The sequence below is a fragment of the Miscanthus floridulus genome, chromosome 16 (genome assembly GCF_019320115.1).
Source record: "Miscanthus floridulus cultivar M001 chromosome 16, ASM1932011v1, whole genome shotgun sequence".
Classification (NCBI taxonomy): domain Eukaryota; kingdom Viridiplantae; phylum Streptophyta; class Magnoliopsida; order Poales; family Poaceae; genus Miscanthus; species Miscanthus floridulus.
In genome coordinates this window covers 53,733,326-53,756,564 of record NC_089595.1, presented here as the reverse complement: position 1 = coordinate 53,756,564, position 23,239 = coordinate 53,733,326, and the positions used below count along the sequence as shown (strand labels likewise).

Here is a 23,239-nt window from a genome sequence, read left to right as displayed (position 1 = left end):
TCCATAGGTCGAAGTGGGGACTAATCCCTAGGAATCCCTCACATAGGGAGACAAATGCCACCATGTGCTGGATCCCATTGGGGTTGAGATGTTGTAGCTCGATCTTGTAGTAGTGCAACAGCCCCCAAAGAAATCTATGGGAAGGGGTCATGAGCCCATGCTCATGGAAGTGGGCAAACAACACCACATAGCCATCGGGTGGCTACAATAGATCCTCCTCATCACGCAGTAGCCACTCCTCGGTCAAGGTTTGTGCGCGGAGAAGACCACGATAGACAAGGCCTTCCATGCGCTGGAAGGTGATGTTGGAGCAGCACCATGGATCCATTGGAGGTAGGGGTGGATGAATGCGAGCTCGATGATGATGGGGATGCAAAGGCAGGAAACCTAGGTGATTGGCGGTGATGGTCATGGTTGCAGAGGCAAGGACACAAGGTATGGAACCCTAGGGGCCAACCCTTTGGTTTTCTAGGGGTGATGGGTGCTAGGAAACCAACCGCCAGCCTAGATCTCCACGCCTGCCATGATCTGCCACAACATCCCACCATGGGACATGCGCACACATTCTCTATCCATTTCCTTGGAAAACTCACTGGACATTTCACCTCTTCGGATGGGCCATGACTCATCATGTGTAAGAGAAATATGAATCTCAAAGCACCTCTACGGCCTACCTAGGCCCAAGAGTTTGTAGGTCGGCCCATCGATAGGTTCAACAACTGCTCCATATGCCTTTAGGGTGAGAGGTGGAAAGGGATGGGCCCTGCTAGCGGCTAGTACCTGGGTGCATGAGCACCGCGAGCATCCCGACCCATGATCGAGTCTCAGTCAGTTATGATCCATGGTTTTTCTCGAAGAAAGGTACTTAGCCCTTGGGACTGGTCGAACGGACCCAAGAACTTTATGGATTGACCACTAAGAATCTAGGGACAGTCGCCAAGCTGACCCAAGCCAGATCCCCACAAACGGGATGCCAAGGGCCCCACTCAGACTTGTCCATTAAATAGCTCACCGGATGCCATGATTCATACTTAGAGGAAAATCATGGCATGGCTCGGCCCCTCCATTATTATTAGAAGAAACACTTGATGGAAGACAATCATGAAGATGAACTGATTCTAGACCATGCCCCTACTATGGGAGGGGCTCGAGGAAAGGGAATCACCATCCCTAGGTCACACTGTGGGTGACAAAAAAAGGCCAAGGCCTTTAGAGTCCTCCTATTCGGAATAGCCCCTGAAGGAGTATTCTACTCCTCCATAGGCTTGGGGGCTACTGTCGGGGACCAATACTAGGGTACCCAAAGAGGTGCTAATAACCATAAATATTGATTCATCCGAGCAGTGAAGAGCGCGACTACCGTGGCCACGAACTCTGCCTCGCCTGACCCCTGAGGGTTGGCTCTGCCTCGCCCGACACTGAGGCGATGAACTCCATCTTGCATGACCCCTAAGGGTTGGCTCCGCCTCACCTGACACCAAGGCCATGGGCTCTACCTCACTCGACCCCTGAGGGTGGCTCCGCTTCGCTCAACACCAAGGCCACGGGCTCCACCTTGCCTGATCCCTGAGGGTTGGCTCTACCTCGCTCAACATCGAGGCCATGGCCTTCGCCTTGCCCAACCCCTAAGGGTGAACTCTACCTTGCTTGACCTCTAGGGGCAGGCTCTGTCTCGCTCGGCACCGAGGCCATGGGCTCTGCCTTGTCCGACCCCTGAGGGTTGGCTCCACCTCGCCCGACACCAAGGTCATAGGCTCCACCTCACCCGACCCCTGAGGGTTGGCAACACCTCGCCTAACACCGAGGCCATAGGCTCCACCTTGCTCGACCCCTAAGGGCGAACTCTGCCTCACCCGACCTTTGGGGCAGGCTCCATCTCGCTCGACACCAAGGCAGTGAGCTCTATGTCACCTAACCTCTAAGGGCTGGCTCCGCCTCACCTGACCCTTGGGTTTGGTCTCTGCCTCGCCTGAGCCTTGGGTTTGCACTCTGCCTCGCACGGCCTCTATGGAGGAACTCCGCCTCGCTCGACCCCAAGGCCAGGAGCTCCATCTCGCCTGATGGACATCCATACCACCGCCAACCACTCTAGGTCCAAGTGTTTGGGCCTGGGTCAAAGCTTTGACACTAGGTAAGAGACTGGCATGCCTCAATGTAGCCTATGACCCACAATGGGACATACCTGGGGGTTCACATCAGGAATAGCATCGGGTGTGCCGGTACTGTTCTGCCTAACCCCCATAGGAACACTAACGGGCACGTCAGTTCGCCATGACATCCGCTAGTACAAAGTGGAGCACCATGACTAGCAGATGATGCCAGCACATGGTGCTAGTGATGGATAGGGCCATGATGGGAAGCTATCCCTATTGACGTCTACAGGGTTGGCTGGACCCGCATATAGGAGAAGGACCCAGCGATCCTAAAGGACTTCTTCCTCTCGTTCTCTTCTCTTCCTCTACTGTAACCCATGCTTCCCTTGGCCTATAAAAGGGAATGTTGGGCATCCCACAAGGGACATTAGAATCAAATCAATCGCATCTCAACACTTCACACTAGTTCATACTCGAACCCTGAACCGATTAGAACACACAAACGCACAGTGGAGAGGTGACCGAGCTCTCGGCACCCATTCATTCCTCTCACCAAAGACTTGGGACATGTCCCTCTCTCGATCGTTTATAACCCCTACTATGAACTTTTAGTGCTAGTAATATGAGTAGCAGCAATGAACTGGACGTAGGGACATTCTGTCCGAACTAGTATAAACCTCGTGTCCTCTTAGCACACGATCCAAGCCAGATGCGCAATATTAGAAATTTACTTATTGGTGGCAACTCGAAACACCAACAGTCGAGCGAGGCTGAGCTAGCCCTTAGAGGTCAGGTGAGGTGGAGCCCATGACCTTGGTGTCAAGCAAGACGAATCCCGCCCCCAGAGGTCGGGCGAGGTGGAGTCCACCCTTAGGGGTTGGGCGAGGTGGAGCTCATGGTCTCGGTTTTAGGCAAGGTGGAGCCACCCTCAAGGGTTGGGTGAGGTAGAGCCCGTGGCCTCGGTGTTAGGCGAGGTGGAGCCACCCTCAAGGGTCGGGCAAGGCATAGCCCATGGCCTCAGTGTTGGGTGAGGTGAAGCCCACAGCCTTGGTGTTGGGTGAGGTGGAGCCAATGCTCATGGGTTGGACGAGGCAGAGCCAACCCTTAGGGGTCGAGCGAGGTAGAGCCAATCCTTAGAGGTTGGGCAAGGCAGAGTTTGCGCACCAGGGGGTTGGTTGGAGCTATAGTCACGCTCTTGATTGCTCGAACAAACTATCGTCGGTGACCTTTAGCCCCTCCTCTTTGGGTACCCTAGTATTGGTCCTCGACAATCACATTGTGATGTAATCTATGGATTTCCCTTTGAGGAAATCGTGGATCGTTTCAAGGGGACTTCACCCATCCTGGAGCCTCAGATCAAACCAACTTAAAAGAACAACATAGATGTGATCCTTGAGGCGGTGGAGAACTGACATAATGAGGAGAGGCTACCAGGCAGGTCCCATAGGCCGGCTGGCCTACAGGTGGGGCCGCCAGCCCCACATGTTAGTGGCATGTGCCCTACTTCAGTGGAGTACCCTCTGGAGTCTTCTAGAGTCTTTCCGTGTCGGTACCATCATGGATTAACATGATTTCCTTTCACAAATAGGTCCACCATGGCGGTTTTTTGATTAAATCCTGCTAAAAACACAGATTCACCAAAACTCGTTGAAATTATTAGTTTAAACCCCTAAGTCAATGTTGGTGATCCATTTTAGTCATTTATGCAAGGTATATTGATGGTTTATGATAAGTGTTAACTACCATCAATAAACTCCCCCACACTTAGGCTTTTACTCGTCCTCGATAAAAGGATGGATTACTTAAGACATAACCTTGGGACAAGACATTAACATAAAACCACTCCTAGTCATGTATGCTCTGCAGGATTCCAAGTGTCTTCCATGAAACTTTGGGCGGTTGAAGAATGGAATAGCTTGAAAAAGATCACCATCTTCCTTCAGTGAAGTCAATTGGAGAAACATTTTAAGATTTGTGAAAACAAAACATAGCTTACCTTCTCCATTTTGTGGTACTCTCAAATCACTCAATATATGTGGTATTTTTGGTTCCTTACAAAGGTATTGATGTTTTTCCTTCTTTTTACCTACTTCTAAGGCTTATGTGGAGCTCAGGTAGGGATAAATATGAGAACATACTTGCATTGCATATATTGTAAAGTCAAAACAAGGATCCAAGGAGAAAAATATCATACTCTTAGATCAAGATGTGCATGTGCATGGATATGTATATGGTGGCTAACCTAATTCTATTATGCTCCTTGGAACATATCTCTCTTGTTGAAACTTTGAAACATTTTTTATGCAAGAAGTCATGGGCTATCTTATTCATCTTTCTTTTTCTTCTCTCTCTCTTTTTGGCGGGCATCAGAGTACACATTGTTTTAAATTTCTCAGACACTTGTCCATTTTTTTTCAATACTTTCTTTTTCTTTTATGAATAACTCTTCAATAGCCCATGCCTCTTCTTCTACAATTGAAACTCTTCAAGAGAGGTATTTACAAGAACTTTGGAGCATTTATTCTAACAAACATATTTTTGTGTCTACTCCCAATGTAGGAGCAGCAGATATATGTGGAGTGTACATTATCTTGATCTTAAGAGCATGATAAATTTCTCAACAAGGGTCACAAGGTTTGACCAAACTCAATACAATAACAAGTAGTATATGTAGAAGGTTTTCCTAGTCTATCATATCACGTATGGCTCTAGTAGGACATTGCTTTTACCACAAAGAAGAGGTGTAGCTATTCTGTTATCTTTTTGAAATAAAATTCTCCAATAACAAGACATCAAGAATCAAGTTCCATTATTCTACTATATCTCATTCCACAACAACTTAAGTAACATGGGGTCCCTAATATTAAGTTCCAAATAGTAGCAAGTCTTCTAGGAAAAGTATTATGTGAATCTATCCTTCAAGTTATGACTGAAATAATCTTTCCTCAAGTTTTAAAGTTGTTTTATCAAAGGATTTTCAACTTGGTTCGAAATAGAAAGTGAAACATATGAAAATAGATTATATAGTGTGCAAACCTGACCGTGGATGAAGTATGAGGCGAGGCGGCACTAGGCTGGGTTGGCTGACCCATGTAGGAGACCGGAAGGCGTGCCTCGGAGCCCATTGGCATTACATTATGAAATTCATGATTTTTGTGAACGGTTCTTGTTTTGTTGTCGTGGTGTGCTTTCCCCACACTTGTTTCCTATGTACCTTTATGCACAACATGTGGAGACAACACACATATACAAAAGAAATAGATAGTAGGTAGTAGCAACAAGATTCCATTGATAAGGCACTTTATTACACAATCCAACCTAAACATAAACTTTAACTAGCTAGCACAAAATTTAACCAACCTAATAATTGAGCTAAGCAAATGACCTAAACATTTGACCTAAATGTGCCCTATCAATCTGCAACCTAACTCATAATTCTTAAATTAGAGGTCTCATAATGAGCAAAAACCAAATGGCATCGAAAAATTAGATATTCTCATGAGAATCCTCTAGAAGTTTCATGATCCAATTGAGCGGGGGAGAGGAGACAGATAGGTGGGCTGGTCAACCTGTAGCTAGGGCCGGCTGACCCCACATGTCACCACCTCATGGAGATTTTTCACATGACGGTTTCTAATGTTTATCTAATCCCAAGAAATATATTACCATGTTACGAATCATAAGGTGGGGGCAGAGGTGTAAATCTATGGCAAAACAATAAAATTTACCTCATCTAAATCCTCAGGTGTTTTTTCTGGTTCTAGAAAGATCTTAAGATGGTGACCATTTACCTTGAATAATGTACCTTCATCATTTTGATGTGTTACCACTCCATGCGACGAAGTGCTTAAAACCTTGAATGGTCCTTCCCATTTGCTATGAAGTTTTCTATGTATGAATAATTATACCCTAGAATTAAAAACCAATACCTTATCTATCGGGGTGAACTCCTTCTTCTTGATCCTCTTGTCGTGCCATCTCTTTGTTCTCTCCTTGTATATCTTGGCATTGTGATATGCTTTTTCATGCCATTCTTCAAGCTCAGAGAATTGCATCTTCCTCCTAGTTCCTATAGCTTCCAAGTCCATGTTCCATTATTTGATGGCCTAGTGAGCCTTGAATTCTAGCTCAATAGGTAGATGACAGGTCCTCCCAAAGACAAGTTGGTATTGTGACATTCCAAGTGGTGTTTTATAGGCTGTTCTATAAGCCCATAGTGCATCAGCTAGTCTATCCTTCCATGCAGTCCCCATCTCATTGAACGTCTTATGTAGAATGTTCTTGATTTGTTTGTTTAATGTTTCTACTTGGCCACTTGTTTGAGGGTGGTATGGAGTAGCAACATTGTGACAAATCCCATGTTTTGACAAGTACTTGCAAAAGTTCTTGTCAATGAAGTGAGTGCCTCCATCACTAATCAAAATTCTCAGAACTCCAAATCATGGAAATATTATTTCTTCAAACACCTTCTTGGAGTTCTTTGCATCAGCCGCTCTACATGGCATGGCTTCAACCCACTTGGAGGCATAGTCAACTGCCACCAACATGTACTCATAATTTTTTTACTTTAGAAACAGTCCCATGTAGTCGATTCCCCAGACATCAAAGAGTTCGATCTGGAGGTTGTTAGTGAGTGGCATGGCATCTCTTGAATTGATATTCCCGTGCTTCTGACACACTCCACACCTCCAGATGAAGTCCCTCGTGTCTTCATACTTGGTTGGCCAAAAGAATCCACTTTGCCACATCTTTGAATGAGTGTGGAATGCACCATAATGCCCTCCATGTGGTGATGAGTGGAATCGTTCAATGATCTTCATGCCTTCTTCTACCGGTACACACCTCTTGAGTAGGCCTTCAGAGCAGACTCTGAAGAGGTACGGCTCATCCTATATGTGGAGACAACTTTCATAGATGAGCTTCCTTTTGTTCTCCCCTAGTGGTACACAACCTGCAACCATAAAATTGACAATATTTGCGTACCAGGGGTTAGATTTTGTGATCTTGAAGAGCATGTCATCCTGAAATGAATCATTGATGGGCATTTCCTAAGAATTTTCAAACTACATTCTGGACAAGTGATCGGCAACAGAATTTTCTACTCCCTCTTTATCTTTTATTTCTACATCAAATTCTTGGAGTAGCAAAATCCATCTTATAAGTCGAGGTTTAGCATCTTTCTTAGTGAATATGTATTTTAAAGAAGCATGATCAGTATAAACAATCAACTTAGCTCGTACTAAGTAAGATCTAAAATTGTCAATAGCAAAAACAACAAACCAGAGTTCTTTTTTAGTTGTTGCATAATTAAGTTGAGATCCTATCAGAGTTTTCTAGCATAAGCAATTGCATGATGCTTCTTATCTTTTGTTTGTCCCAACACTACCCCCACAACATAATCACTAGCATCACACATAATTTCAAAAGGCAAAGACCAATCAGGGGGTTGAATGGTTGGTGCAGAGATGAGTGCTTTCTTAAGAATTTCAAAAGATTTTAAACATGCATCATCAAATTCAAAGGGAACATCCTTGGCTAAAAGTTTATGAGTGGTCTAGCAATATGTGAAAAATCTTTTATAAAGCGGCGGTAAAACCCCGCATCAGCAAGAAAACTGCTGATCCCTATGATATTTATGGAAGGAGGTAGCTGTTCAATTACTTTAATTTTAGCTCTATCTACCTCAATCCCTCATTCAGACACCAAGTGTCCAAGCACTATGACTTTTCTAACCATGAAATGACATTTTTCCCAATTAAGGACTAAGTTCTTTTCTTCACATCTCTGCAAAACCTTGTCTAAATTTTCAAGAGAATCATCAAAAGTTTTTCCATAAACAGAAAAATCATCCATGAAACTTTCATGATTTCTTCAATCATATCAGAAAATATAAACATCATGCATCTTTGAAAATAAGCTGGAGCATTATATAGTCCAAAAGACATTCTACGATAAGCTTATGTTCCATATGGACATGTAAAGGTGATTTTTCTTTGGTCATCAGGGTGGATTGGTATTTGATGATAACCCGAATATCCATCAAGAAAATAGAAAAGAGTCATTTGCTAGTCGCTCCAACATTTCACCAATGAAGGGCAACAGAAAGTGATCTTTCCTTGTTGCCTTGTTAAGTTTTTGGTAATCAATGCACATCCGCCATCCTGTGATGGTTCTTTTGGGGATTAATTCATTCTTTTCATTTTTAACAACAGTCATGCCTCCCTTTTTAAGCACAACCTAAACAGGGCTTATCCACTCACTATACGCGACGGGATAGATGATCCCGGCGTGCAAGAGTTTTAAAACCTCTTTCTTAACAACCTTTCTCATCGCATTGTTAAGCCTACACTGTGGCTCCCTAGAAGTTATAGAATCAGGATCTATAGGGATACAATGGGTGCAAAGAGTAGGGCTAATTCCCTTAAGGTCTTGGAGCGAGTAGCCAAAAGCCTAACAATGCTTTTCTAAAATAGTTAGCAAGTGGAGGGATTCTTTCTAAGAAAGTTTATCACTTATGATCCCAAGAAAATCCTTATCATTATTGAGAAAAGCATACCTAAGACTAGAAGGTAGGGGTTTAAGCTCAATGGTGGGCTTAAGTGGTTCCAGCAGTTCATCTAAGGGTTTAGGTTCTATGGGATTTTCATCTTCTTCCTCGATGAAGAACTGGGCATCATCTTCAAGGTTGGGTTCTATCAAATCATCAAGAGATGCTACCTTAACATCATCCATTGGTTCTTTCTCAAGAATTGCCTCAGTCTTATTATTTAGAGAATGAGTAATGGGTATAGAAAGTTTAAAGTTCTTTCTGAGACTAATTTTCAACTTCCCTGTTTGTCCTTCTTCGATAAGTCTTTCAATTGGTTATCCTATCAATAGGTCGAACTCTATGATATCAAATATATAGAAGCTCAAATGAACCATGGTTCCTTGTATCCTAGATAGGGAGGACATACAGAATTCCCTAACTTGGAAGAATGTGTCCTGAAAGCCTTTTGAACAACTTTGTTGTTAGGGTTAATGGCATGTGTTTTAATAAATCATGAGCAAAAGATGCAGACATGATATTAACACCCACAACTGGATTATAAAGAGCATTGAAGGGAGCTTTATTAATTTGGCAACAAATGGATATAGAAGGTGAATCTAGATGAATCACATCAGAGGAAAGCTCTGATTCTTCTAATCATTCATTACTTATAATAGGCACTAGCTCTTTCATAGTCTTTTTAAGAAAAGCTTCCTCAGAAGGGTCTACAATTTCTTCATTAGATGATGATTTCCTAGGCTTCTGAGGCCTGCTCATAGTATGATAATTTGAGGTATTTCCATATTCGGCAAAAAGTTCATCCTCGAATTCAAGCATAAAATCCAAAATTGGAGTTTCCTCCTTTCCAGTGGTTTGGGATTTGGGATAGCTAAAGTTTGTGATGGGTTAGGTAGAGATTCTAGTTTAGCTATCTAGGATTCCTTCCCTAGCGGCTTCTCTTCTACTTCTTCAGGAGTGCTCTCTAAGACTTTAGTAAGAATGCTTCTCCCCAAATTGGCGGAGACATGCAAGAACAATCCTCCTGATGCTGTATCAAGATACTTTGAAGTTTCGCGATCAAGACCCATAAAAAAATGTTGAAGAAGAATGGGGTGTTGAATGGCAGGGTCAGGGCCAGTATTAATGAGAGCATTAAAGTGTTCCTATGACATGCCTAGAGATTCTTTTTCTTTTTGTTTAAAAGTTAGAACCTTTGAATGAAGGTTGACTACTCTAGAGATGGGAAAGAATTGCAAGCAAAAGCTAGAGCATAAGGCTTCCCAATCTCCTTGTCTACTCCCTATGGTTTGCTTGTACCAACGTTTAGCTCTTCCCATCAAAGAGAAAGAAAAAACTTCAATCGTAAGGTTTTGTCTGACATGCCTATAATGCGTAGGCATGCACAGGTTTGCTCAAACTCATTTAGGTGGGAGTATGGATTTTTATCATCTTCACCAAAAAAAAGATTGATCTCGCAGCATGTTGATTAAACACGGGCACAACTCATAGCCAGGTGTTAGGATAGGTTTTGAAGATTCTGGTGGCTCTCGGTGTGCGCTCATAGGTGCAGCGTGTTCATGGACAGGAGTGGATTCAAAATCCATAATGAAAAGAAAAAAGAAGAAAAAGATAAAAGATAAAAGAGTAATGACACAAGGTTAATCTAGGTTCGAACTTAACTCTACAACCGTTTGCCCAGCAGCGGCGCCAAAAATGCTTGTTGGTATATTTTAATGCACACAGAATAATCTGCAAGCGCACAAATACCGATATAGCACTTCACCAAAAAAATATTCTAGAATATCGAACTCAAGGAAATATGTGTGAGAATAACCAAGTCTAACTTAACCCGGAGTAGCAACAAGGCTTAAGATAACAAGAGCGTAGGGGAGATTGCTAAGGTCTTCTAGTTCTAACTTTGGTAAGCTATATCTTCTATTGTTCAATTCTAGGGATATTACTAAGTAAAACACAAGCAAAGTATGTTTTCTATAGTAATAAGGTCCTGCTCAGCCTACAAATGGGAGGTGGACTACCAAGGATTTAATGAGGCTATAAGAGTCACCCTCATGAGCTACCATCAATCTAGAAAGTAGGGTGCATCCACGAGTAACCGAGTCTAAGCACCAAGCTTACACTACGAATACTACTTTAACCTAGGAGCGACAAGGATTAAAGTACTCAAAAAGAGTCACAAACCTGAAGAACAATATAAACACGTTACTTACGTGAATTAGAAGTTAATTACCAGAGAAATCTCAAAAGCAAGCTCAAGAAGAATTTGATTCCGCCAGGGTACAAGCCATAGAGAGAGCACTGATAGGCAGAACTCCTCCAAACTCTTCCCTCACACTCTATCTCTCTATTTATAATACAAGACTATATTCTAACTTAGAGGACTAATCTTCTCTTGATTGCTAGCTCTAATCCTGATGGAATGGATATGAATTGTGGCTTTGGTTTCTAGGGTTTTAGGATCTACCTAGAGGATGGGGTACATGCAGGTATATATAGGGGCCTTCAAGCATCATGGACCCTCGGATCAAACCAACTTAAAAGAACAGTGAAGATGTGATCCTTTGAGGCGGTGGAGAACTAACGTAACGAGGAGAGGTTGCCAGGTGGGGCCCATAGGTCGACCGGCTAGTAGGTGGGGCTGACCGGCCCCACATGTCAGTGTTTCATGCCCTGCTTCAGTGGAGTACCCTCTAGAGTCTTCTAGAGTCTTCCCAAATTAGTACCATCGTGGATTAATGTGATTTCCTTCGATGAATAGGTCCTCTTTGGTGGTTTTCTGATTAAATCTTGTTGAAAACACATATTCACCAAAACTAATGAAAATTGTTAGTTTAAACCCCTAAGTCTATGTTGGTGATCCATTTTAGTCATTTATACAAGGTATATTGATGGTTTATGATAAGTGTTAACTACCGTCAACACCCCACGATTTTGGGTGCTCTCTGTGATTCTTGTGTTCTTGAGTCCACCCGAGCCACCAGAGATGCGTACGCTCACACCAACTCGAACAACAATGCTTGCCATGGTTCTGACCCCACAATAGTACCCTTGTTCGTTCTGCTTCCGCTTTCATAGAAGGATTTATGAAGAAGCGGTTATCTACGAGTACAATGATCCCTTATCTACACTGCTTTTATCAATACACATTCATACGGTGTAAGTTGGCATGGCAACTTCAAGTTCCCATGTACACATGCACCCGTCCCTTTGGTCCGCCAGATATTGCGCGTCATTAAGTTATCAATACGCATTCATATGGTGTGAGTAATGAATGTCCCAACTTCTAACACCATCTCACCACTTTCCTCGGGAACCGGCCTCTTCCATGATGTATGCATAGATCATGCGGATCTTAATTGCTCCTCCCCGCTTCTCCATCTTCAAGAGTGGCCTATTCAAGCCAAGGTAGCTAGAAAGGCAAACGCAACTTTGCCAACATCACCGATGAATACCCCTACTTATCCTTCTTGCCCTTCCTCATTTTGGATGTCGTGATCTCAGATTGCTCCTAGGGCCTCATCCTCTGCTGGTACGCTGGGTTTCACTATGTTGTCTGCATCTAGTGACTAATACTAGGTAGCAACCATTCTTATGGTTTAGCTCACTTGGGGTTCAATCCGGCAGTCTCCTCATACTTCCATGTGTTTGAATATGGGATCAACGATGATGACTTCTTAGGTGTCAACATCTACTCATCTAAAACTAGAGCTTGGATCTTTAAAGAATCTAAATGAGGCGAGGGTATTGTGGTATCCACATATGAGAAAAGTGTGTTTCTTAATGGTTTTATGCACATTCTAGAGTTCTCCTAGATAGTTGTTGTTAATATGGAGGGAAAGACATGGAGAAAAATTCATAGACCAAGTGGTGATACAATCTCCATCCATGAAGCTCATGGTGAGTTATGTTTATATACTGCTAATATTTTGAATAGGTATGAGCTTTCAATCTAGATCCTTGAAGGCTATGGTACTATTAAATGGACATTGAAGCATAAGGTGACCACGCTGGACCTATTTAGACAGAACAGTAATTGGTACCAAGATTTGCGATGTGACTTATAGAGCGATTGTAGTTCATCCAAAATGGAATTTGTTTTTCCTTGTTAGGGAGGACAAAACAATGATTGCATATGGCATGAACCGCATTAAAGTTCATGTCTTCCCTGCCCGGGCCATCGGCTATCCTAGAACTACCTAGAAAATATTATGTATGAACGGTGGACCTCATTTTCTTCCTTATGTTCTCTTGTTCATGAAGTCATTAACAGAGCAGTAAAGGTGCATATGCTGTTTTTTGTTGTTACGACATGTTTTTGTTCAGGTAGGTAGTTGTTTCGATTCTATATCTAGGCCAATTTGGGCTTAGTAACTAAAAGAATGGTGTGTTGAATATCATTAATTCTACTGCTTTGTGTAGGTTGTGGAGTCTGAGTGCTTTTGAACATATTTTTCCTGCATTGGCTAAGGGAGGAAGAAGAGGTGTTGCATGGTGCCTTGGCTACCAATCCGAATGTTGCACTAATTATATTCATTTTGCCTTGCAAGGAATGTCACATAGGAGGAGCACAACTACGTCATTTCATTATCTAAAGTATGTAGAGATCAGTACCTTTAGTATGCAATCTATATACCGCTTGTGTTAGGACATCGGTTGAGAAAGATGTTATGGTTGCATCTATTGTTATTGTAAAAAGTTCTCTTGTCTATAAACATGATTCATGGATGTAATGATTATATCTATATGCTTTGTTTTAAGTAAGCTATTAAGGGTCAACCATTGTTTTGTTATCACCACCGCCGTTGGTGGTGCAAACATCCAACACCGTCACTATATGTATGATGTGACAGGGATCAAAAGTGTATTACCACCGAATCATTTAGTAACCCGACACCGACTAAAGGATCATCAAAGGTGGATCATGGTGCAAGGCGACAGTGACCATGACCTTTGTACCGACGGTTCATATGCTGAAGCGATGTGATGTTTACCTTTACATAGACGTCTCGATCGTCGAAGCGACAATGAACCCATACTACAAACAATCGGGTCAAAGTACAAGGCTACGGTGATGGTGACCACTACAAAGGTAGTTGAGATGCCACATGACGATGATGTTAGCCTCGACGCAGGCAGATCACTGTCGAGTGTATACTACCGAGGCCGAAAAACTGCTGCGATGGGGGTTGCGAACCGACCGTGGTAGGTCTATATGCAGTAGTGATAGAAGCAATACAAACACCCATATACACTGGATGTAGGGCACTTTTGTCTTAACCAGCATAAACTCTATGTTCCGTATGCTACTCATGTGATCTGCTATGCACGATACACCCCATTGTTATTGTTGGTGGTAAAATCATTGATACGTTTATAGTAGTAAAGACTACATTGTTTCATACTCTAGTGATGACTTACTAGAAGTAGAAGGCAACACAAGCCCAAATACAAAAAGGGACTCCATATAAACTTTTTTCTTATGCATGTCTGATTATCTGATGACAAATTTAGAAAGGTTGAGTTAGTTAGATTTTAATCCCTTCGATTAGAATTAGACGTCACATATTAAGATTATATATCTATATAAGAAACTCAACCCTAAATCCTCTTCCTCATTCCCACCCACGGCCACAAGCACTCAAGCTCCTATCCAATGCTCTGTCGTCGCCCCTGACTCCTCCACCAACGCACAATGATAGCCCCGCCGTCGCTCCTGACTCCTCCGCCAACACAGATCTGCCTTCATGTTTGGATGCTCTTCTAATCCGCTAAGACACACCCACTCCTCCCATGTATGTGGTGACAGATCCACTGCTCCTTGTTGCCTCCATGCTAATCCTATCCAAGATTTGTTGCTCTTACTGATGTCCCCGCTCATCCATCAGCCCTTGCCGCCATGGCGACACCTTAGCCGTACCACCTTCCCACCCATTGCCTATCATCACGGGGCCAACAAGCCTCCGTCTAAGCCGGGGGGCTCGACAGTTGACAGTCGCCAAAGCCGAGAAATTTGATAAATTTCTTATATGTTAAGGCATGTTTTTTTTATTTAAAATACTTTATTGACAGGTCAAGTAATTCAAAAAAGTATAGTCCAAGTCTCGTGGCCCCCGCAAGTCAGGAAACCGCTCCTTGAATCCATGGAGAAATTGCCCCTAGTTTCCTCTCTATCGGAAGCGGAAGCACGGACTTCAGCTTCCCTGACCTACTGGGCACTCACCGCACACCACCGTGGATGCCAGATGAGATCGTCGAGGAGATCTTCCTCCGCGTCCCTCCCAATGACCACGAGTGCCTCCTCTACGCCGCCCTTGTCTCCAAGCATTGGGCCCGCCTCCTCGCGAGCTGCGGATTCTGCCGCCGCTACCACGAGCGCCACAGGATGCCGCTGCTGCTGGGGTTCCTCGGCAACCACCTCATCGACAACAGCGGCTACGCGCGCTTCATCCCCACGCGCGCATTCCGGCCGGCCTGGCCCGACCACCGCGACTACCGCGCGCATGACGCCCGCCACGACCACGTCCTCCTCAATAGGATCGCCCGGTGCGGTGATGTGTTCCAAGGAGTGGAGGCCGCGCTCATCGTCTGGGATCCCATCACCGACGAGCAGTGGCGGCTACCTGCTGCTGCGGGACCAGCCGATGCGCAATTGGACCGCCACGGTACTCTGCGCCACTATCAGCGATGACGCCTGCAACCACCTGGGCTGCTATCCTGGCCACTTCTGCGTCATCTTCATCGGCATTGACGACGAGGAGATGTTTGCTAGCGTGTACTCATCAGATCCCGTCGCATGGAGTGAGGCAACCTCTGCACAGCTCACATATGATCGTCTCAATTGGGAGGTGCTCCCTGCTCTAGCAGGGAACGCACTCTACTTCATCTTTGAGAGGGGGATCACAATGCTCAAGTACAATCTGGCCACAAGGGATATGTCTCTGATCCCCGTACCAGCCACTCACTTTTTTCGCCGCATTGTGCCCATGGCCATGGACGACGGTGGGCTGGAGCTCACAGAAGTGGACATGTAGTCTAATCTCATACTCTGGTCAATGGAGATTGGTCCTGATGGAAATGCAGGAGGATGGGTACTGAGTAGAGACATTGAGCTCAAGACCCTGCTCCCTGCTCATGCCCTCGCGCTCTTTGTGGTTGCCATTGCAGATGTCGTGGGTGTCGTCTTCATGTATACGGTTGATGGGACCTACACTATTGATCTGAAGTCCCGGCAGGGCACCAAGGTTTTTAGCTATGGTTGCTATGACATTATCCCCTTCATGAGCTTCTGCACTCCAGGTACGGCCAGATGAGGTCCTACTTAACGTTAGCGTTTCACAGTCATTGTTATTGTTCAGTTGTGATTTTTTTCTATAAATAGGCTGGATTTATAGGCGCACGGGTAGCTGCACCATGATTCAGTATGAGGAATATTATGGTTGGATTTCTATGTGCTCTAGAGTCTAGAACAATGACTTCACAAAATTGTATGTTCTCCCAATGTGATACACCTATAGTCGTATTTTCTTTTATGACCAGTGTTGGAATTAATCGGCTAGACATGCACAGTAGGAATTTCTTGGGCTGGGAGTACCTTAAATGGCCGTTCCTAGTACATATATGATCTATCTTTTTACACTGCAATTATCAGCCGCACACATGCATGTATTTGTTAGCAATCTGTAGCTGGATTGTAGAGAATAGAGGGGAATTAGAAGAACAGCAGTAGCAGCTCAGGGATTTGGGAGGAAGATGAACAGTGGAGAGAGAGAGGACGAGAGGAAAGAAACATGTTTGTATTCTGTTGTTTGATGATCTTTCCAGCTGGTGCTCGTGCGCTCTTGTAGGTGATGGCCTGTGGTCGATGTAACACCCCGGTGTTATGCCTTCTTCTGCCCGACAGCGCTGCACTCTCTACTCCACTCCCTCACTCACTCAGCAGCAGTGACCACAGCAGCAGCAGCAGCTTCCGCGCACGCCACGAGCTCCGCCACCAACTCCCTCGCCGGATTTGGCTCGCCCGGCCACCACAGCTCGCCATCGACCACTCCGTCCCGCCAGCAGCTCCGCCTCCACCCCGCGCACCCCGTGCTCGCGTTACTTCGCCGTGGTAAGCATCCCTTCCTCGGGAATTGCTCGCCGGAGCACGGCCGAGCTCACTGGTGAGCTCCGCTCCCGTGGACTCCCCCACTCCGCTTCCCTTCCCGCCTTTCCTTCGCGCGCACAAGCACCGCACTGTGACGTTGAGTCTCCCGAGCGCCTCCTTTCGCCATACCGTGGCCGGAGACGCTCCACCGGCGACGACCAGCGCCGCCGCTCCGCCATTGTCGTCGACGAGCCTCTCTCCCATGAACCGCCCCTCCCTATTCACCTGTATCCGACACGGTTTGTCATGGGGAGCACGTTGGTGCCCTCCGTTTCGCCGGGGACCTCGCCGTCGGCGAGAGCCGGCCGGTCAACGGCGGCCCTGCCTCGGCTCCGGCTGACGCGTGGGTCCGGCTTGATCGCGGGTCCTACGTGGCAGCCCCTCTGGGTGTACAGCACCGGGTGCACCCAGCAATTTTGTCGGCCGGTTTTAAAATGAATTTAAGAAATGCTTTTCAGAATTCTGTTAATTGCTTTTGAAATTTATAACTTGCTCAAATTTGCTCCAAATTTGTTGAAACAAATTTTGTTGTGTTCCTTGTCACCAGATCTACATGATAAAAATATTGCATGTCATTTTTGAGATACTTTTCTGTAGAGCTTTATTTAATCCTTGATATTGCTGATATCTTGTAAAATGTGTAGTAAAACTTATATGCTTTAGAAAAATATGCTTCCAAGTGTGTTATTCTTCTTGTGTAATGTACTTCCTAGGAAAAATATATGCCATGCATGTCTTGTAGAAAAATTATGAGGTGTAGTTCAAGTGCCTTTAATGGCTGATTTTTGTTATTTTTGGTAGAGAGCAAAATTTGTATAAAACATGCATGTGATAATTTTTGTACAGTGATTATTTGTTGTGTAGAACATGGGAAAAATATTTCATCTGTTGTTTGACACTTTTCATAGTACAAAGTATTTTCATGTTCATAATCAAGCCCTAGCTTGTTATTTTTGTGTAGGCTAATCCACTCATCCAAATGCCATAAAAATCTGATGGTAGACTACTTAGGGTAGTACTGAGCTATGGTAATTTTCTAAGATTTTTCTAAGCTTTAAAAATAGATGTTGTTATTCAAACCTATTATTAACTAGGGTTAATCAAATGTTACTTTGTGTATGCTTAAGGAATTAGTGAAGCTTTGGTGTATCTTTAAAGCATTTAATGAGATGTGTTAACTTAGCATATTAGTAGTAGAAGAGAATATAGTAGATGACATATGCTTGTAGTATATGTTCTTGGATGATGTTGACTACCTTGCATTCAAGCATATCCCGTGTGTTCATTTCATCCGATGCACTTTTGCATAAGCACTTACGCACATGCATCATACAGGATCGCAAACCGAGAGCCCAGTCATCATACCTGAGGAGCCCGAGGAACAGCTCGAGGTGCAGCCACAGGAAGTGACCGAAGCCGACGAGGAGGACGTTGTGGAACTTCCGGAGTGCCCCGATCACCGCCTGAGCTCCTTCGAGAGAGGCAAGCCCCAGAGCATTTTCTCCCTGGTTTGCAATTATCAATTAAATGCTTCACTTTAATTGATGCATTATGTTCAGGAGTTATTTGCAACTGTTGCTGCATTATACCTTGTCTACCTTTGTTATACTATATCCTTGTTACCCTGGTATCCGCAGTCGAGTCAATGCTTAGCTAGCTTAGACCGGTAGAAGTCGAGTGATTTCCTGTCACCTGCGAGCTATAGGTGGTTACCTGGATCTGCTTGGATAACTATGTAGTCATGGTATAACTAAGTGTTAAATGAAGTTAAGACCGGACGGAGACTTATAGAGTTTTGAACTGTAGTGCTTTTCGTCTGTGTCGATTAAGGACCGATCGTTGTTGGGCCTCGAGTCATGTTGAACGCATGCCTTACATTTAGCTAGCCGAATAAAGTACCTTTCGACCGCAAAGCTAGGAGATTATTGGGGCCGAGTAGATTGCCCGCAGCGCATTGTGCCGGAGCAGGTGTGGTAGGACACGGGGGCGAGATGATAAGACCAAAGTGCAGTCGGTCGGCCCCCGGGTACATGTGGTTCCTGGCAAACTCGAGATTCCTGGATAGTTGACTCGGTGACCGATACCTCACTTTAGCGGGTGAGTGAGGTTTGTGTAAGGAATAAATCACCAGCTGGTTAGGAATAGATTCGAATCGCCATCGCTCCTGGATAGTGAGCACTTGACTTGAGTGACTTCATTGTAGTAATGTTGATGGAACACTTGGACAGTTATAATGAATATGACATTATGGAAGTTGTTAATGATCATTGGTTATCATTATTTGCTTAATCACATGCTTGCTCTAGTATAGGTGCAAATGTAGTCGGCAGGTTAATAATAATTAACTTGACAATAATGCTTTTGGAAAGGTTCTTGAAATGCAAAAAATGCCTCTTTTTGCAAATGAGTCAGCTACCCTACTATAAAGCCCTTCATAATCCTTGGTGTCACTTTATTTTTGGTTATATCAGGTAAGTCTAGCTGAGTACCTTCTCGTACTCAGGGTTTTATTCCCACTTATTGCAGATGGGCAGATGTATTACGGCTACTGTATCAACTGCCTTTATCCTGCGATGGGTGATGCTTAGGATCATGGGCATGGTCATTTCTTACGTCTCGTCTGATGCTTTTGTTGGAGATGATCATTAGCTGTCACTATACTTGAACTCCGTGTGAGTGTGTGTGGTTTTGAACAAATGGCTTCCGCTACTTCTATTTGAACTCGTTTTGTAATAACTATGTTTAAACTCTAATGTGTCTGAGATGCGAACTTTTATGTAATATGTGATGGTGACCGCTAAACTTATTACGATCTTGGCTGGTATGTGAGTTGATTTGAAATCCTTCGTGATTTCACAGACTACCAGGTTATACGGGCTTAAGTCTGTTAAATCATCTACGCTGACGGATGATTTTCTTACTTAATTTCGTATAATTGGTCGGTTCTATTACAGTCGAGGCCAATGCTTGACAACTAGGCCAATGCTCGACTATGCCAAGGCCAAGGCCCATTACCCTTATGAAGGCCCATCCATGAGTAATCCCTGACATTCTCCCCTTCTTAAGCTTTGGTTTGCCCCCAAGCCGATGGAGAAGATCAGAACCACTAGGATCCCAAGGAAACTGGACGATCATGTGTTTCTTCAATTCCTTCTTGGAAAGTTGTCTTCTAGTATCTTTGGATAGGGCATGTGGAGCTACAACATGCGTCACAGTTGGTTCAGACTTGCCGACTTGGCAGATGGTATAGCAAGAATGATAGCAACAAAACTCTCAGCAACACGATAGAATCCTTTCATCATCTGACTAGAGCCTACTAAACATTATGCAGATGCGTCCTTCAGAAGTATGGCAATGAGAGCTTCAGCAGCTGGACTATGCATGTTCTTCCTGCTGTAGTCCTTTGCTTTCATACTAATGAACAGTGGAGTACCAAAAAATAATGATACAAACACTCGACAACTCTGCTCATGTGTATGTTCCAAATCAAGCAGCCAAGCCCCACCTCCTTATCAAAAGTTATAGGCTAGTACAAGCTGAATAATGCTAGAATGCACTGCAAGTTCCAGTACCCATAGACAGAAGCAATAGCCAAAAAGAGAACCTAGGGAATTCCATGGACTGATGATCGATCAACCAACTCCCATATTCTCACTGGAGTCCCATCGATCAATTTTACTATGATGAGTTCAGTAGCACGAAGAAGACGAGGAACATGTTCAGAAGATTGATCGACTAGTTTCAATGTTGTCATCATCGTGACATGAACAGAAATCTCATTCTAGGGCTTGAATCCTTGCCCTACCACTACTGCAGTTTGGTAGGAATAGGACAATTTCCTTGTTACTGCTCCCAGATCACCACGACCACTGATTAGCCATCGAATTAAAGGTAAGCATTGGGGCGTCCAAGTCCATGGGGCCTTCCAAGGAAAACAGAAATACCTAATCATCCAATAACCATCAACCATACTGAAGAACAACCAAGGCATCAGAGTCAAAATATGCATATCGCTCAACAGCAGAGGTGGAGGCCCCAATTGACGCTAGAAAAGCACTAGACATTCAAAAGCTTCACCAATATCCCTTAGCCGATTACCTTCAAGAAAGAAACACCGACACTTGCCACCACACTTCCACTGTACTAGCTCTGGAATCAGTGCATAGCCAACCATACTCACTAACAGCACCAATATACATGTCAGAAGCTCCTTGTTGAACTTGTCTACTTGCCCTGCAGGTTTGAGTAATTCATGGCAATGCTGCCCACATTGGACCACACGCTCAATAATTTCCCATTTAAAATACTTGTGTGGTAAAGATGGTTCTGTGAGCTGCCAAAATTGACTGAAACACAACTGATGAGTATTTAACAAGAGCCCCCATAATACTGTGTTACTGACACTCAATTCAAACACACCCACAAAATCAGCTGCACATGAGGAATGTTGTATTGCCTTCCCAAACAGTTGGAACCAGGTCCTTTCTGTAATAGGGGCAAGCAATATACTAGCACCATTATGTTAGAGAAAAATCATGTTACGTACAGTCCCACAAACACATGCAGGTAGTGGCCAATGGACCTTGAACTAGATATAGTCCTAGTTCATCACCAGCATCCTGACTCTTCTAGTTGTAATGAGATGCAAACGAAAGAGAGGTCCCGCAACTGTGCACTCTGAATTGCACGGCGAGGTTGCAGGAGAGTGCGGTGGTCTCAACGAGCTCGAGGGAGATGGCGTGCAGCGCAACGCAGGCGGAGGCGGAAGGTGCTGGCACGGGCCTGACTCAGGCGGCGGCGAAAAGTGCGGCAGCGGGCATGACCGATGTGGCGGCGGAAAGCGCGGGCACGGTGGTGACCGAAATGGCCGGGGATGGTGCGGGCGTGGGCGCGATCAACGCGTTGTGCTCGGCAAAGAGCCTACACATCTGGTCGAGGACAAGCTTGGTAGAAGGATCCATGGGGGAGGACCAAAATCGACGGCTCTGGTACCAGATGCCTGTAGCTGGATTGTAGAGAATAGAGGGGAATTAGAAGAACAGCAGTAGGAGCTCAAGGATTTGTAGAGAATAGAGGGGAATTAGAAGAACAGCAGTAGGAGCTCTTGTGCCAGATGTTAACAACCCGTTCGCTTCTCTTGTAATCCGTACTTTTCAGCTTGTTTTTTTAGTCGGAATATTATTTTTCTCTCACAACAAATCAGTCGGAACAGTATTTCAGCTTGTTTTTTCAGCGAATCGAATGGGGGTTGATGATCTTTCCAGCTGCGCGATCTTGTAGGTGACGGCTTGTGGTCCAGGCCAATGCTCGACTATGCCAAGGCCAATGCCCATCCATGAGTAATCCCTCACGGTATTTAACACTGTGTGCACTTGTATATGATATGTCACATGGTGTCACTTAACAACATAGAAGTGGATCATGATTTATACCAAACAACGAAGTCTGCCATCTTTTAATATGACCAAGTGTGGGTTTCAACTTTCAACTGGTGGAGCTGCATATAATGTGTTGTTGTTACGTGCATGTTCTGTTAGCCATTAGCACTTAAGCATCAGCTTTAGTTTTTTTTTTGTGCTAGCATAGAAAAAATGTTTAATTAATAAGGGGAATTGATTTCTTCTCAGTCTGCTGACATTTGTTTTTTTTTTTTTGTATTTTTGCAGTATTACGAGCAGCCTTAAACAGGTGAGGAACCGAGTTGCTCAAGTGCTTGACAGAATTAAGGTGCACACCGTGGGGTTTCTTGGCAATGGGAAATTTGTTGGTGGTAGCAATGGAAATGATAAATAGCATGAGCCTTATAGTGGGATAGATCTTTAGCATTAGCGTGGCTAATGCCGGTCTTAGTGTGCTGGTGTTCATAAGGTGAACATCGAAAATCACACTCCGGGCTATATATAGGGGACAAGGTCATTAAACAACATTGAGATACTGATATAATTAATTTCAGCTCATGAGAGACTGCATATCAAACTCTATTTGAGTTAAATGATCCAGTCATGGTTTACTGCTCTGTCACTCTTTCTGATGCCTTCCTTTCTTCTTGGTTTGTTCTTGTGCTGGTGGGTTATGCTCATTTGCTGACCATAGAGATCTTAACTCTCTGTTTGGTTACCACTTACCTGAATGCTCATTTTTTTTGCACTTGTAGCAAATTTAATTTATTTGATGACTCTCTGTTTGGTTACCACTTGTAGCACATTTAATTTATGTAATTACAACTGTCATGTGCCGCAAGCTGCACCCTGTGGTGATATGAAGACTGTGGTTTAGGAGGGAGAGACGGGGGCAGAGAGAGAGAGGGAGAGAGAGAGAGAGAGGGGGGGGGGGGGGGGGGGGGGGCGTGGAAGCTAATGTATGGTGTTCAAACAAAAAAAGAATGAGTGCATACACTGATAGCAGTAGGACAGTAAGATTGCAGATATATTAAGTTCAGAAACATCAGTTAGTAGG

General features: G+C 44.3%; 1 pseudogene; it reads left to right on the top strand.

Annotated features, from left to right (window-relative positions):
- Nucleotides 1-404: 404 nt before the first annotated feature.
- On the top strand, nucleotides 405-22,475 carry LOC136510685 (uncharacterized; annotated as a pseudogene).
- The last annotated feature ends 764 nt before the right edge of the window (nucleotides 22,476-23,239 follow it).